Source organism: Phocoena phocoena, chromosome 1, assembly GCF_963924675.1.
Source record: "Phocoena phocoena chromosome 1, mPhoPho1.1, whole genome shotgun sequence".
Classification (NCBI taxonomy): Eukaryota; Metazoa; Chordata; class Mammalia; order Artiodactyla; family Phocoenidae; genus Phocoena; species Phocoena phocoena.
The window spans coordinates 85,604,755-85,622,057 of NC_089219.1; positions in this window are offsets into that span (position 1 = coordinate 85,604,755).

Consider the following 17,303-nt stretch of genomic DNA (forward strand, 5'->3'; position numbering starts at 1 on the left):
AAGACAAGATCAATAAAACTAAGAGATGGTTTTTTGAAAAGACAAACGAAATTGATAAGTTTTTAGTGAGAATGGTTGAAAAAGGGGGGTTAAATCAATATAATCAAAAATGAAAAAGAAGAAGTTACAGCCAATACGACAGAAATATAAAGGATCACAGAGATTACTATGAACAGCTATATGCCAATAAAATGGATAACCTAGAAGAAATGGACAAATTCCTAGAAATGTACCATCTCCGAAGATTGAACTAGTAAGAAACAGAATATGAACAGACAAATTACCAGTAATTAAATTGAATCAGTAGTTAAAAAAAACCCAAAACTCCTCAAAAAAAAGGTCAAGGACAGATGGCTTTACAGGTGAATTCTACCAAACATTTAGAGAAGAGTTAACACCTATCCTTCTGAAAGTATTCCATAAACTTGCAGAGGAAGGATTGCTTCTAAGCTCATTCTATGAGCCAAGAATCACCCTGATATCTAAACCAGACAAAGATATCACACAAAAAAAGAAAATTACAGGCCAATATCACTGATGAGCATAGATGTAAAAAGCCTCAACAAAATATTAGAAAACCAAACCCAACAGTATATAAAAAGGATCATACACCTTGATCAAGTTGGATTTATCCCAGGGATGAAAGATGGTTCAATATCCGTAAATCAATCAATGTGATACATCACTTTAACAAACTGAAGAATAAAGATCATATGATCGTCTCAATATATACAAAAACTTTTGACAAAATTCAACATCCATTTATCATAAAAACTCTCCACAAAGTGGGTATAGAGGGCATACACCTCAACATAATAAAGGCCATATATGGTAAGCCCATATCTAATATCATATTCAATGGTGAAAAGCTGAAAGTATTTCCTCTAAGATTAGGAACAAGACAAGGATGCCCATTCTCACCTCTTATTCAACATAGTATCCTAGTCCTAACCACAGCAGACAACAAGAAGAAATAAAAGGAATCAAAATTGGAAAGGAAGAAGTAAAATTGTCAATGTTTGCAGATGACATGATACTATACATAGAAAATCCTAAAGAAAACACTAAAAAACTACTATAGCTCATCAATGAATTTGGTAAAATTGTAGGATACAAAATTAATACAAAGAAATCTGTTGCATTTCTATACACTAACTACAAACTCTCAGAAAGAGAAATTAAGAAACTATCCCATTTACCATTACATCAAAAAGAATAAAATACCTAGGAATAAATCTAACAAAGGAGGTAAATACCTATACTTGGAAAACTGCAAGATGCTGATGAAAGAAACTGAAGACACAAACAGATGGAAAGACATACCATGTTCATGGACTGGAAAAATTAATATTGTTTAAATGATGCAAGGTAATCTACAGATTCAATGCAATCCCTATCAAAATACCAATGACAGTTTTCACAGAAGTAGGACAAATCATTCTAAAATTGTTTGGAAACACAAAAGACCCCAAATAGCCAAAGCAAACTTGAGAAAGAAAAACAGAGCTGGAGGTATCATGCTCCCAGACTTCAGACTATACTACAAAGTTACAGTCATCAAAACAGTATGATAATGGCACAAAAACAGATACATAGATCAACAGAACAGAGAGACCATAAAAAACCCACACACTTATAGCCAATTAATCTATGACAAAGAAGGCATGAATATACAATGGGGGAAAGACAGTCTCTTCAATAATTGGTGCTGGGACTTTAGATGGCTATATGTAAAAAAAAAAAAAAAAGAAATAGAACATTTTCTCACACCATGTGTAAAAATAAACCCAAAATTTACTAAAGACTTAAATGTAAGACCAGAAACCATAAAAATCCAAGAAGAAAACATAAGAACACTCATTGACATAAATTGTAGCAATATATTTTTGGATCTGTCTCTTAAGATAAAGGAAACAAATGCAAAAATAAACAAATGGAACCTAATTAAACTTACAGGCTTTTGTATAGCAAAGAAAACCATTGACAAAATGAAAAATACAACCTACTGAATGGGAGAAAATATTTATAAATGATATGACCAGTAAGGGTTTAATATCCAAAACATATTTATCAGCTCATACAACTCAATATCAAAAAAACCCAAACAACCCAATTTAAAAATGAGTAGAAGGCCTGAATAGATATTTTTCCAGGGAAGAAATACAGATGGCCAACAGCTACATGAAAAGATGCTCAACAATGCAAATTATTAGAGAGATGCAAACCAAAACCATATTGAAATATCACCTCATACCTTTCAAAATGGCTATCATCAAAAAGACATAAATAACAAATGTTGGCAAGGATATGGAAAAAAGGGAACCCTTGTACACTGTTGGTGGAAATATAAATTGATGCCGCCACTGTGGAAAACATTATGGAGGCTTGTCAAAAAACTAAAAATATAATTACCATGTAATCTAGCAATTCTACTCCTGGGTATATATCCAGAAAAAAAGAAAATACTAATTCAAAAAGATACATGCACCCCAATGTTCATAGCAGCATTATTTACAATAGCCAAGATATGGAAGCAACCTAAGTGTTCATAAACAGATAAATGTTTAAAGAAGATGTGGGATATGTGTGTGTGTGTGTGTATATACACACACACACACACACACACACACTGAGTTGGCCAAAAAGTTCATTGGGGTTTTTTTGTAAGATGTGTGTGTCTATATATATATGCATACATACATACACACACACACACATACCACATACATACATGCATACACACACACACACAAAGGAATACTACTTGGCTATAAAAAAGAACGCAATTTTGCCATTTGCAACAACACAGATGTACCTGGAGGGTATTATGCTAAAGTGAAATAAGTCAGACATAGACAAATATTGTATGTTATCACTTATATGTGGAATGTAAAAAATAAAACGAACAAATGGATATAACAAAACAGAAATAGATGCACAGATATAGAGAACAAACTAGTGGTTACCAGTGGGGAGAGGGAAGGGGGGAGGGGCAAGATAGGGTAAGGGATTAAGAGGTACAAACTACTATATATAAAATAAATAAGCTACAAGGATATATTGTACAACACAGGGAATATAGCCAACATTTTATAATAACTTTAAATGAAGTATAATCTATAAAAAGTTTGAATTACTTTGTTCTACATCTAAAGCTAATGTAATGTTGTAAATCAACTATAACTCAATAAAAATAAATTACAATACAAATAAAACATAAAAAAGGACATATAATGGCTGAGTGGATAAAAAAACAAGATCCAGTGATATGCTTCCTTTAGTTTTAAAGACACAAACAGAGTGGGAGAAGGAATGGAGAAAGGTATTTCAAGTAAATGGAAACCAAAAAAAGCAGAGGTAGCTATACTTATATTAGACAAAATAGACTTTAAATTAAAGATGGTAAAAAGATACAAAGAAGGTTATTCTATAATGATAAACCTACCGAGACTGAAGCAGGAAGAAATAGATAATCTGAACAGACCAAATACTCGTAAGGAATTGAATCAGCAATAAAAAAATCTCCCAATGAAAAACGCCCAGGGCCATTTGGCTTCACTGGTGAATTTTACTAAACATTTAAAGAAGAGTTAATGTTAATTCTTCTCAAACTCTTTCAAAAAATTCAAGAGGAAGGAACTCTTTTTACAAACTCTTGTTACAAGGCCAGCATTATCCTGATACCAAAGCCAGAAAAAGACACTACAAGAAGAGAAAACTACAGGCCAATATCCCAGATGAATATAGATGCAATAAAATACAGCAAATCAAGCTCAGGAGCACATGAATAAGGATCATTCACCATGGTCAAGTGGGATTTATCCCTGGGATGCAAGGATGGTTCAACATATGCAAATCAATTAATGTGATACATCACATTAATAAAATAAAAGAAAAAAATCATATCTTCATCTCAGTAGATGCCAAAAAAAAAGCATTTGACAAAATTCAACATCAGTTTGTGCTAAAAACTCTTAACAAATTAGGTATTGAAAGAATGTATATCAACATAATAAAGGCCATATATGACAGGCCCACAAGCTAACATCATACAAAAGAAAAGTTTGAAAGCTTTTCCTCTAAGATCAGAAACAAGACAAGTATATGCACTCTTACCACTCCTTTTCAACATCATACTGGAAGTCCTAGCCAAGCAATAAGGTGAGAAAGAGAAATAAAAGGCATCAGAATTTAAAAGGAAGTAAAATTGCCTCTATTTGCAGATTAAATAATTTTATATGTAGAAAATCCTAAATATGCCACCCCAAACAGTTTAGGTCTAATAAACACATTCAGTCAAGTTACAGGAAACACAATTAATATACAAAAAATCAGTAACATTTCTACACATTTACAATGAATTATCTTAAAATGAAATAAAGCAATCCCATTTACAGTAGCATCAGGAGCAATAAAATTAGGAGTGAATGAAACCAAGGAGGTAAAAGATCTCTACTTTGAAAACTACATGACAGTGATGAAAGAAAACAAATAAATGGAAAAGTATTCCATGTTTATGGATTGGAAGAATTAATATTGTTAATATGTCAATACTACTAAGAGCCATCTATATATTCAATGCAAGCCCTATCAAGATTACAATGGCAATTTCTACAGAAGTAGAAAAAAATGATCCTAAAATTTATATGGAACAAAAAAGGCCCTGAATAACCAAAGCAATCCTAATGAAGAAGAACAAAAATATCATGAGGAAGAACAACAAAAGGCATTACACTTCCTGATTTCAAACTATTCTATAAAGCTATAGTAATCAAAACAGTATGGTTCTGGCATTAAAACAGACACATAGGCCAATGGAACCAATTCAAGAGCCCAGAGATAAATCCAAGCATATACCATTAACTAATATTTGATGAAGGAACCAAGAATACTCAATGGAGAGAAGACAGTCTCTTCAATAAATGGTCCTGGGAAAATTGGATATCCACATGTAGTAGAAAGATACTAGGCTCCTATCCTACTCAACTCACAAAAATTAACTAAAAACTGGAATAAAAACTTAAATGTAAGACCAGAAACCATAAAACACCTAGAAGAAAACAGGAAAAAAACTGCCTGACATGTCTTGGCGATGATTGTTTTGGATATGACAATTAAAACATAAGCAAAAAAATAAATAAGTGGGACCATGTCAAACTAAAAAGCTTCTGCACAGCAAAAGAAATAATCAGTAAAATGAAAAGACAACTTATGGAATGGGAAAAAATGTTTGCAAACCAAATCTTCAATAAGGAGTTAATATCTAAAATATACAGGAAACTCACACAATTCAATAGCAAAAAACCAAATAACCCAATTAAAAAATGGGCAAAGGACCTGCATAGACACTTTTCCAAAGAAGATATATGAAGGCCAACAGATGCATGAAAAGATGCTCAACATCATTAATTATTAGGGAAATGCAAATCAAAACCACAGTAAAATACCTGGTAGAATGGCTAGCATAAAAGAGACAAGATATAACAAGTGCTGACAAGAATATGGAGAAAAAGAAACACTTATATACTATTGGTGGGATTGTAAATTGGTAAAGCCATTATAGAAAATGGTATGGAGCTTCCTCAAATATTAAAACTAGAACTAAACATGATTCAGCAATCCCACTCTTGGGAATATATTCAGAGGAAATTAAATCAGTATGTTGAAGAGATATTTGTGCCCTATGTTCATAGCAGCATTATTTATAATAGCCAACATATGATAACAACCAAAGCGTCCACTGACAGATGAATGGATAAAGAAGTTGTGGTATATATATATATATATATATATATATATATATATATATATATATATAATGGAATATTATTCAGCCATAAAAATGAGAAAATCCTGACATCTGTTACAACATGGATGGATTTTTGAAGGCATTATATTAAGTGAGATAAGTCAGACAGAAAAAGACAAATACTGAATGATTTCACTTATATCTGAAATCTAAAACAAACCAAACTCATAGAAAAAGTGATCAGATTTGTGGTTATCAAGGACAGGGAGTGGTGGGAGGGGACATTGGATAAAGGTGGTCAAAAGGTACAAATTTCAGTTATCAGAGAAACAAGTACTGGGACTGTAACATACAACATGATGGCTATTCTTAACACTGCTCTATGATATATACGAAAGTTAAGAGAGTAAATCATAAGAGTTCTTATCACAAGAAAAAGATTTTTTCTTTTTCTTTTATTTTGTATCTATATGAGATGATAGATATTAACTAAACTTGTAATCATTTCATGATATATGACGACAAATCATGCTGTACATCTTAAACTTGTATAGTGCTGTCAATTATATGTGAATAAAACTGGAAAAAATGAAAAATAAATGGGAAAAAAAGGCCTTATTCAAGATCCTTCAGCTAAGAGGAGGTAGAGACAAGACTTTACTCAAATCTTTTGTTTTTTTCTGTCATGTGAAAATGCCTTTTTTAAAGGAAGAGATTTTCCTCTGAGCTATCATGGTTGAGTTGTATGGAATGGAGTAAAGGCCACAGAAACTTTTTCACACTCTTCTCCTGGGAGCTCTGGGCTCCCTTGAGGAACTTTCAGGGGCCAACAGGAGAGGATGAGCTGGAGAGCCTTCGAGCATTCCCACTGATCAGGGAAGATCTAGTTTCAGCTCTTTTACACTTGCACTTTTACGAAATAATATTTTAGATACAATATTCTCCAGCTTAAAAACCACTGCTAAAGCAAACAAGTCACAAAACAAAGCAAAACAAAAAAACCCAGAATGAAAAAACTCCTAGTTCTATTCCAAACCTCAGACAAGGTAAATAATTTTCCACAAATCACACAGCTCATAGATGCACAGAACCAGAAAGACCATAACCCAGTTCTCCCAAGTTGCATCCCAGGGCTCTTTCAACCACCATGATAAATGTTACCTTCCTGAATAAAAAAGTCATTTAAAAGCCCATTACAAAAATGATAAACTGGGAGCCAGAAACAAAATCTTAAGGAAAAAAGTAGGCCAAGTGCTGTATTGAGGTCTGAGAAGGCCATTTTTTGCCTACTCAGGCACTGATTCAATTGTTCATTTTGGCATGATTTGAGCCTTCTTCTTTCTATGTCCAGGTACAACTCTTTTTCAGGAAATTCAGTATGGACAATTATCTACTTGGGGAAATAAGTAAGACTCTTTTTAATGGTATTCCTTGCTCTGCTTTGAAGAAGGATAAATCAGAAGTTGCTCTCAAAACACCTTACCAAAAGTGAAAAATATATTTTAATATTCACACTCAGCCCTGGGTAAATGAAAAGTAAAACATACACATGTTAAGCATGGAAAACATAAATGATCAAAATGTTAGTAATGATATAGTGTAATAAACACTTAATTTACCAGAATACTCAGGTAACGGAATGGGCGCGTGAATATAGTTTTCTAGTCAACTTGAACAAGCAAAAAATGATTGTTTTAGTCCTCACAAATATTTTAATGTAATTTTATTTACTCTTAAAAAATAGCTATAATATTCTTAATGTACGTTGTTTGATAATTTAGAATATTATAGTGCTTCTGGACTATCATTCTGAATATGAATTCTCATTGAGTTCGATAAGGTGAAGGAAACTGGGTTTAAGGAAGCTTACCCCCAAAGGCTTTTTTATTTTAAAAATTCATAAGTTTTTCTCTTTAAAAACTTCAACTACTTCTCTTTCTAGCCATGACAAAATAGCTAGTGCTTGAAATGCCTGTCCACTGTAAATAACTAGAACACTGGACAAAATGTACTGAACAACAGTTTTCAGACACTGGCTAACAGGTATAGCAGGACTGTGCCCCTCAAGAAAAGGAAAACAGATGAGATTATCCCTACAATTGTCCTAGCTTTCTGCCTAGTTATTCTTTCCCTACGGTGACAAAAGGAAGGTAAACTTAAACAGAGCACAGGTATGTCACTGAGTTGTGGCGTCAGAGATCAGAGCTCAGGGAGGATGAAGCAGTTAGAATTTGTGGATCAGCATACAGGAGAGGGTTACCTAGGGTAAGAAGCTCCAGAAATCTCCATAGGAATCCACTGTGCCTTTACTTGACTACTAAAGTGAATGTCATATGATACAATACTACACGAATAAGCAAAGAACTACAAGCACTGTAAAACAAATAATTCTCAGACCTCAAACAAGGCTGGGAAATGTTCAGCCTCTGAATAGCTTAGTACACAGTTTCTCTTTGAACACCTGAAACATTCAGTAGTGAACCCAGAAGGATTGAGACAGGAAGGAAGGGGGCAGGGCACAACCATTAAAAGAATGACAAAACCGTTAAGAAGAACAGGATGCCACAAAAACTGGTTAGGACCTACTTGGCCCAAGATGGTGGAAGATTTGACTTCCAGTTGACCTTGAGTTTCATTATATGCTCATTGTAGTATATTAGCATATGTTACATGACACACACACAGGTGCCAGGAGAGTTCCCAGGCTCACCACAAAAGGCCAAAAATGTGGGTGGTGCCCCAAATCCTGGGAATCCCCACCCCCTTCTCCAATTGCTCCTACTCATTAGCCTATGAAATTACCCAGCCTATAAAAACTAACCACCCCCGCACCCTACCACCTCTCACCTTCTGAGATGGCCCACACTCTGTCTATGGAGTGAGCATCTCCCTGAATAAATCTGCCTTCACTTTACTATGATTTACTCTTGAATTCTTTCCTGTGCAAAGCCAAGGACCCTCAGTTGTCAGCCAATCCCAGGGACTCACCTGAGACCTAGGACATGACCGTCCTCTCACACCCCATTTTTCCTGCAACAGGATCATTCCTTAAAAGCAGGGCTAAACCCCCTAGAGTAAAGGTTGCTCTAGACATGCCCTAAAAAAACTTAAAAACAAGCTTCAGAAGGATCAAGCTGATCAATGTAACTGAACTGCCTATTAAACACTCTTAATCCAAACTCTTAAAAAGAAGAAAACAAAAAAGAAAACATATGCAACAAAGTAACATTTCCAATGCCCAGCTTTCAATCTAAGTTCACCTGCCATAAAACAAAGCAAAAAAATATGACCCATAACCAGAAGAAAAATCAGTGAGCTGAAATAGATACAGAAGTGACAAAGACATTGTTATTAGCAAAAAACGACTTAAAAATAGCTATTATTAATATCTTCATGGATTTAAGGGAAAGCTGTGAACATAATGAGAGAAATGGAAGATTTAAAAACAGGAAATTTTAGAGATCAAAAATAAGTTTGTTGAAAAATTCATCAAATGAGCATACCAAAAAATTAAGCATTGTAGAAGAAAACATCGGTGAACTTGAATATATAGCAATAGAAACTATTCAAACTTAAGCATACAGCAAAAAAAAAAAAAAAAAAAAAAAAAGAGTGAAAAAATCTGAACAGAACCTAATGATCTCTGGGACAACGTGAAGACATCTAACATATATGAAGTGGAATCTCAGAAAGGGGGTTGGAATATGCAGAAAAAATTAAGTAATGATTCCAAATTTTACAAATATGGTGAAAACTATAAATGTGTAGATCCAGGAAGCTCCAGTGAATTCTAAGCAAGATAATTATAAAAAATACACACCAGAACATGATAAAATAACTAGAAAAAAATCAATAAAAATAGTTTTAAAAGAAAAATACACAATGGAACAAGGTTCCATACTCTAATAATGACTGCTGACTTCTCATTAGAAATAATGCAGACTGGAAGACAATACAATGAAAGTTCTGAAAGAAAAAACCCTGAGAACCTAGAATTTTACTTATAGCAAAAATATCCATTAGAAACAAAGGTGAGATAAAAATATTTCAGATAAACAAAATCTGAGCGAATTTAATTGCACTCTAAACTATGAAAATATGTTAAATTTTCAAGTGGAAGAAAAGATAAAATGGGAACTTGGATCTAAAAAAAAAAAGAAATTAAGAACCCTGGAAATGGTGAATATTTGAGGTAACAAAAATGACATTTTTTGCTTTTAATTTTAAAAATTGACTATTTAGAATAATAATATTTTGTGGGATTTTATAGCATACGTAAAAGCAAAATGTATGACAATAGCACAAAGAATTGAAACTCTTGTACGTTGTGTGAATGTAAAATGGTACAACAACGATCTTATAAACATACTCTTACTGTATAACTCAAGAAGTTTGCTCCTCATTATTTACACAGGAGAAATGAAGCGTGTACCTCACAACGACTTTAACACAGATGTTCATAGACGCCATCTTCATTTAGGATAAACATTCATAGTGGCCACACACTGGAACTGAACCAAAGGTATATAAACTGGTGAATGATGAACAAATTGTGTTTTATTCATCCAATAGAATACTACTCAGGGCTAAAGGAATGAACTGTTGATGCATGCAACAACATAGGTGAATCTCTAAAATAGTATGCTGAGTAAAATAAGCTAGACAGAAAAAATATATACTCTAAATTTTATTTGTATGATATTTTAGAGTAGAGAAAACTAATATATCAACAAGAAAAGAGATCAAATGTTGCATGAGGTCAGAGTTGGTAGAACGTTACCTGCAAATGGAACATAGAAGAACTTTGGGGATGATGAAAATACTGTACATCTTGATTGTTGTAGTGGTTAAATGGGTTATTAATTTGTCAAAACTCATTTAATCGTGTAGTTAAAATGAGCTCCTTTTACAGCATGAAAATTATAACCAATATTTAAAAATAAAACTAATAAATAATGGAAGACTTGAATATTTCTATTTAATGAAAAATTTTCTTTAGAACAAGTTAATATAAAATAATTGATACAGGAGCTTTACATAATTTACATAATAGCTTTAAAATAATCGATACAGGTTAAATGAGAAACTCTGTGCTCCTACAGTATTCTTACTTTTTCATTAATGAATTTAATGTCTAAAATAGCACATATTTTGACCTGCTTGCATGCCTCTGATTTTCTCATTTGATGGATGATTTTCTGATTAATAAAGTCATATTTAAATCAAAGAAAACTAGAAAATAAATGTCATCATTCCATTTTCTCTCCCTGAGTGACACTGATTTCATTCATTCACTCTTTGAATAAGATAGCACAACATAGGCTATGGAATCAGGAAACTTGGCCTCTAATCCTGGCTAATTATTGTATTAAATTATTGTATGGTTTTGGGCACCTCAATCTTATTATTTTTTTGTTGTTATTACAGACTGTGTAGTCAATAAGTAGCAATATTAATATGCAATAAAGAAAAAGCACAGTCCCTGTCTTTAAGAAACTTGCACTTGGTGAAGAGAGGTAAACAAGTAATTGTGACATACTTTTGTCATTGGTGGGATGGAGGAATGTGCATGTGCAGTGGATGTCCAGTGAAGGGCCACTGAAGTGTGCTGAAGCTATTTGGAGAAGGTGTCAGACAAGAAGTTCACATTTGGACTCAGAGTTGAAGAACTGTTAGGAATTTACCTAGTTGACCAGCAGGCAGGAGCCATTTTAGGTATAGTAAACCCAAGTGCAAATGTAACAAGGCTTATGAAAGGTAGTATTTTTTAAAAATATTGTAGGGGTATAACATTTAAGGGTTGTAGGTTGGAGCCATGGGAAGTGAAGCAGGACAAGTAAATACACACCAGCTCATGGATGGCACTGCATCCCATCTATTTGAGAACTCTATCAGATTGGATGCTGATTAATGGAAGTTTTGTCTTGTTTATCTGGATGTAGAGATCACCAAGTGAGTTGCAATGCTTACCAACACACTAGGATGTGCTTCCTTTGCGTAAATCTAACAGTGCTAGTAAAGAGTTTCTGTTACATTGTTTAAAGTTATAGTTAAGTTTTGTGATTTATTTTAAATGGTGTTAATATTTTATCAGCATATCTACTTTTCCTTTAAAAGTGTGGTTTTTAGAATTTATATATCAGTTGATTCCATTTTCCCCTCCATTGAGAATACAGTTCACCATTTTGAAATGATGGTTGATGGAAGATGATGTAATTTCGTAAATTGAAATGTAATTTATAAATAACCGTTGTATTTAATAAAATGAAGTTCCCATTTAAAGTGGCTTTAAAGCCTTACCTACCTCCAACTTTTTTTCCCAAACATTTTGGAGCTCAGTGGACAACAAGAAGATTGAATTAAGCCCATTTAATCTTCTGTCCCAAATGAAAAAAAAAGGCTCGAAACATTGATTTCAGTCGAACTCAGAAGGCTAAGAATTTACTGATCAGGGCTATATGTAGAGACAAATAATGTTTATCAATCAAAGTTTAGTTCATAAAATAGAACACTGTTATATTTCAAATAGTAAGGGATATAATATAGGGTATTAGAAACTTACAAAAATTGTTGGAAAAGTTGGAGGAATGTGAGTCAGGGATTAGTGATTAACTCAACCGTAGAGGTTAAGGATATACCACCAGAGCTGCAATTCAGGAGACAGGAAGATGCTGCAGCCCTCCCACTGCACTGCCACAACTGTCACTCGACTGAGGTAACGCCAATGACCTGACCCTGGGAAGCTGAGTCTAGCCTCCACAACAGTTGTTGTCGCCATGACCATGATCGCCAGCACTAGTTAACAAGAACTGCTCTCAATTTCTCTTCTACCTTCCAGATCTCATGAGAGCCCATCTAAGTAACAGAAATTAATTTGCATTTATAGCTCCAGCTATAAGAATGTCTGAAGAATGAGGATTGTAGTGTTCTTTCCCCTAGGGCAAAGCTCATGAAAAAGAAAGGACAGAAATGGATGCCAAGGACCTATTTGACTACTGCCAACATGTCTTTCAATCTTAGAATTGGGTCTCATTCAAATTTTGCCTCATGAGAAAATGTGACAATTTAAAATTACAACAGAACATACTATAAAGAAGCATGGTGTTAGAGGTGGACATCCTATAAAAAGAACCAGAAAGTAAGCAACTTGAGGGCAAGATTAATATTTCATTAATTAAAAAAATTTTCTCTCTAGCACAGTACCTGATGTAAGATGGACACTCAGTAGATTACTGAATAAATGAGTTGAATGAAATACATTATCCCTACAAAACTGACCGGGGTTGCTCATTCATCCATTTACATTAGAATATCAACTGCTCTAGTTGACGTTAATAAACTTATTTTTGCCACTTTCCCTCCAATATGTATGTGCATGTGTGTATACATACATATATATGTGTGTGTGTATATGTATCAGCATTTATCTCCTTAGAATAGTCACCTACATAAATAAATTTCAATTATCATATTCAGGAAATTAAATTTTGATATAGCACTCTTATCTAATATACAGTCCATATTCAGATTTCACCTTTTGTTAAAAAATCTAGGAGCCAATCAAGAATCATATATCGTATTTAGTTATAATTTCTCTTTAATCTCTTTTAAACTAGAAGAGCTCCCTAGTCTTTATTTATCCACCTATTTATTTTCATCTTTCAAATATTGACACACTTTTGAGTCCAGGCCAGTTGTTTTGCAGCATGTCCTTCAGTTTGCATTAGTCTGATTGTTTTTTCATAATGAGAGTCCGGCTTACATTTGGTTTGTGTTTTGCTCAGGAGCTACTATGTAGGTGACGCTGTGTCCTCAGAGCATGACATCGAAAGGCACCTTATGTCAGTTTGTCCCATTATTGGTGATGTTATATTTGATCATTCAGTTAATTTATTTATTACTAGTAAATTTATTTTGAGGTTTGCATGTCGTACTCACTCTCCGTGTATGGAGTGTCTCCTAGTGTCTGGGTACTTTATGTGTACAAAGGCATAAGGTTTTAATTACTTCCCAGCAATATCTGGACGTAAAGGAAGAATTTTCCTCTGCAGCTATATTTTCTAGGGAGCTGTCACCCAGTAATTGCACTAGTATAGCTATTATAAATGCAATAGTTAGGAAATTGAGTAAAGCAGAAAACACTACTGGGTCTGAGTATAAACTTATGGACAATGTAAAGGAAATCCTTGCTGTAAAGAGGATCTCATGTAAACGTGGGCCTTCCTGCCAGCTTGTTTCTTGACTTTGGGTTCTGCTGCTTGCCTTGATAGTTAACTTGAAGTGCTGACTTGCACAGAACTTTTAGACCCTGGCCAGGAAATAGCCAAGGTCTGTAGCACTTTCTACCCATGGGACTTTTCTCTAGTTACTCAGATCACGTTTATCCAGAACTCAGCTTGGATTACTACTTTTTTCTTTGTTTGAACATCTTTGGAAAAACAGAAGCTCTCTTCAAAAGCAGGAAAAAAGATAATTCTTTGAGATTAACCATTAGACATGTAACTCAGAAAATTAGAAACATTTGTGGAACTAGTCCTATCACAACAGGGAATTTCACATTAAGAGAAGTATAGAAATTCTTCTGTTTTGGAGACACTGTACAGATTTTACTGACGGTGTTTGCAGAATAGCTTTGGTTAAAAACACAGCTTGTGGCCTTCCCTGGTGATGCAGTTGTTGAGAGTCCGCCTCCGATGCAGGGGACACGGGTTCGTGCCCCGGTCTGGGAGGATCCCACATGCCGCTGAGTGGCTAGGCCCGTGAGCCATGGCCGCTGAGCCGTCCGGAGCCTGTGCTCTGCAGCGGGAGATGCCACAACAGTGAGAGGCCCGCGTACCGCAAAAAAAAACAAAACAAAAAACAAACGCAGCTTGTGAGACCAGCAGACTACATAGCAATTTCTGGCTGTCTATCTTCTACCTGCAAGTCTGAACTTCCTCATCTATAAAATAGAGGTAATATATACTTTCCTCATGGATTATGAGGATTAATTAGACAATGTCCTAAAGTGTGAAGAGCACTTCTCACCATACTCAATGCCAAGCATGTAGATGCCAAGACTGGATTTTATTATCATAATCACCTTCAATTTAGATAACACTTCACAAGGACATGATGGAGGTATATCCAAACTTTGATAACTCAAGCTTCTCCTATTTGAAATGCTACTAGTGATGTTTAGCATTATAAAAGCCCATGATTTTAAGGGAGCACAGTGTGATTGTTCAGGGGAAAGGGAGTTTGGAGTCTGATGATTTTAGGTACAACCTAAATTAAGATGTGTTTAGGCATATTACTTAACTCTCAGCCTCAGTTTATTAATCTCTATAATTTGTAGAGTTTCTCTGAAGATTTGAACTACTGCATTGGGAGATAGAGAGGAAAGGCAACTACTGGGGCTCTGGGCTTTCTTCTCCATGTGGAAATAGAACTTCAGACCCTCAAGTCTTCTAACCATTCCTGATCCTTCAGACCCTCAGTTGTCCTGACCATGAGAGAGGATTAGACAGGCTGCTCATCATTTCCTTCCCACACCCAGCCCTGTGCCAGCTTTGGAAACAAAATGACTTAAATAGGATAGCACCTAACAATATCTTTATGTCCCAACTGATCTCCTATGAAATTACTGTTTTCCCTCATGACATTTCAATGATGGAATAAAGTCTGCTAAAATATATTGCCTTTCCCAGTGGATAAAGATTCGTTCAAGTAGTACTCATAAGAAGTAATCAAGAGGAAAATAAGATTTAAAGCTTGTTTCTCTAATTTTCTGGGCTGTGGTCAGCTCCTAGTGGTTCAGTGATCTGATTTTATATGTGCGTGTGTTTATATATATATACACACACACACACACACGTATATACATGTATACGCATACATATACACACACGCATACATATAGGTTCCATTTGTTATTAGTTTTGTGGTGAATATGTTAACTGTATGAATATTTGCATAATATTTCTAGACTTTTGAGAGTTTTTGTAAATAGAGAATTATATAAGCAATTCCCTAATAAAGTCTCTGTTTGGATTTTACAGATGACTTCGATAGAAATATATCATCTAAATATTTTTAAGCATTCATGTATTGCAAAGGAATATTCTAGATACTAAGAGGTAAGAAGGAGTATGAGACATGGCCTCTCTTCTCAAGTAGCTTATAACCCAACTGAAAGAGAAAGCAAACACAGGCAAATGGAATGATAACTGAAAATAAAACCTAAAGATCGAGTAAATAGACCAGACCATATTGCTTAAAAGAACAAAAAAGGAAGGTGAGATAACTTACATATAGAATGATTTAAAAGGCTTCATGGGCTTCCCTGGTGGCGCAGTGGTTGAGAGTCCACCTGCCGATGCAGGGGACACCGGTTCGTGCCCCGGTCCGGGAGGATCCCACATGCCGCGGAGCGGCTGGGCCCGTGAGCCATGGCCGCTAAGCCTGCGCGTCCGGAGCCTGTGCTCCGCAGCGGGAGGGGCCACAGCAGTGGGAGGCCCGCATACCGCAAAAAAAAAAAAAAAAAGGCTTCATGATTAACAAGAGCTAACATTTATTGAAAGCTTATGATATTCTAGGCACTGTTCTAAGTGCTTTACACATTTTATCTCATATAAACCTTACAATCACCCTAAGAGGAAGGTGCCATTTTTCCCATCTTACACATGAAGAAACTGGAGCACACGTGAAGCAACTTGATCAACGTCATGCATCTAGTAAGCAGTGGAACCAGGATGGAGGCCAGTTAGACCATGCAGCCCATGTGTTCTTAGTTTTTATGCCAAATACCTCTTGAAGGGGCTGAGTTAAAGCCAAACTTTAGAGGATGAGTGGAGTTGAAATGGAAGACCTTTTGGGTAGGTCAGTGAGATCACTGGGGTAGGAAAGTACAAGTTACTTTTCAAAAAAGTGAGTAGTTCCTTTTGGACGCAGTCAAGTGTTCCTGTAAGAGTGATGAACATAACACTAAGAAGGACAAAATTGAGGTCCCCTTGTAAAGGACCTTATAGATCAGGTTTAAGATAAGGTACTTCAACTCCATGATTACCAGGGAGCCACTAAACATTTTTGGCATGAATTAAGGTTATTGCCTATACTTATCCATATCCCTCAAGAATCCCAGAGAACTGTGTCTCTCTGTGCAAGATCTGTGGTTTCTTGTAAAACCTGAACCTTACTCCACCCATTCTTCATTTCACTGACTTTCTTCTTATGCCAGAGACAGACAGGGTCATACCAATGACCTTCACCTTGAACTTCTTGGTTCTTGTCTCCTTGTCCTCCCTTACTTTTCTGTGGCATTCTTTGATACTTGACCATTTCTTCCATCCTAGAAAATTCTTTGCCCTTGGCTCCTGTGCCTGTATAGCTTCTCCTATTTCTGAATGTGGCTCTGCGTGAGTTTGTATGTGTCGCTTTTCATATTTGCCAACATCCTGAGTATAGGTTCTGTCTCAGCCCACTTTTCTTCATTTTCTCTCTTTACCCGTATTGCTTGGGGTCTCTTCCACTTCCACAGTAGAATAGGTAACTTTAAATCTAGATTCTGGTGCTT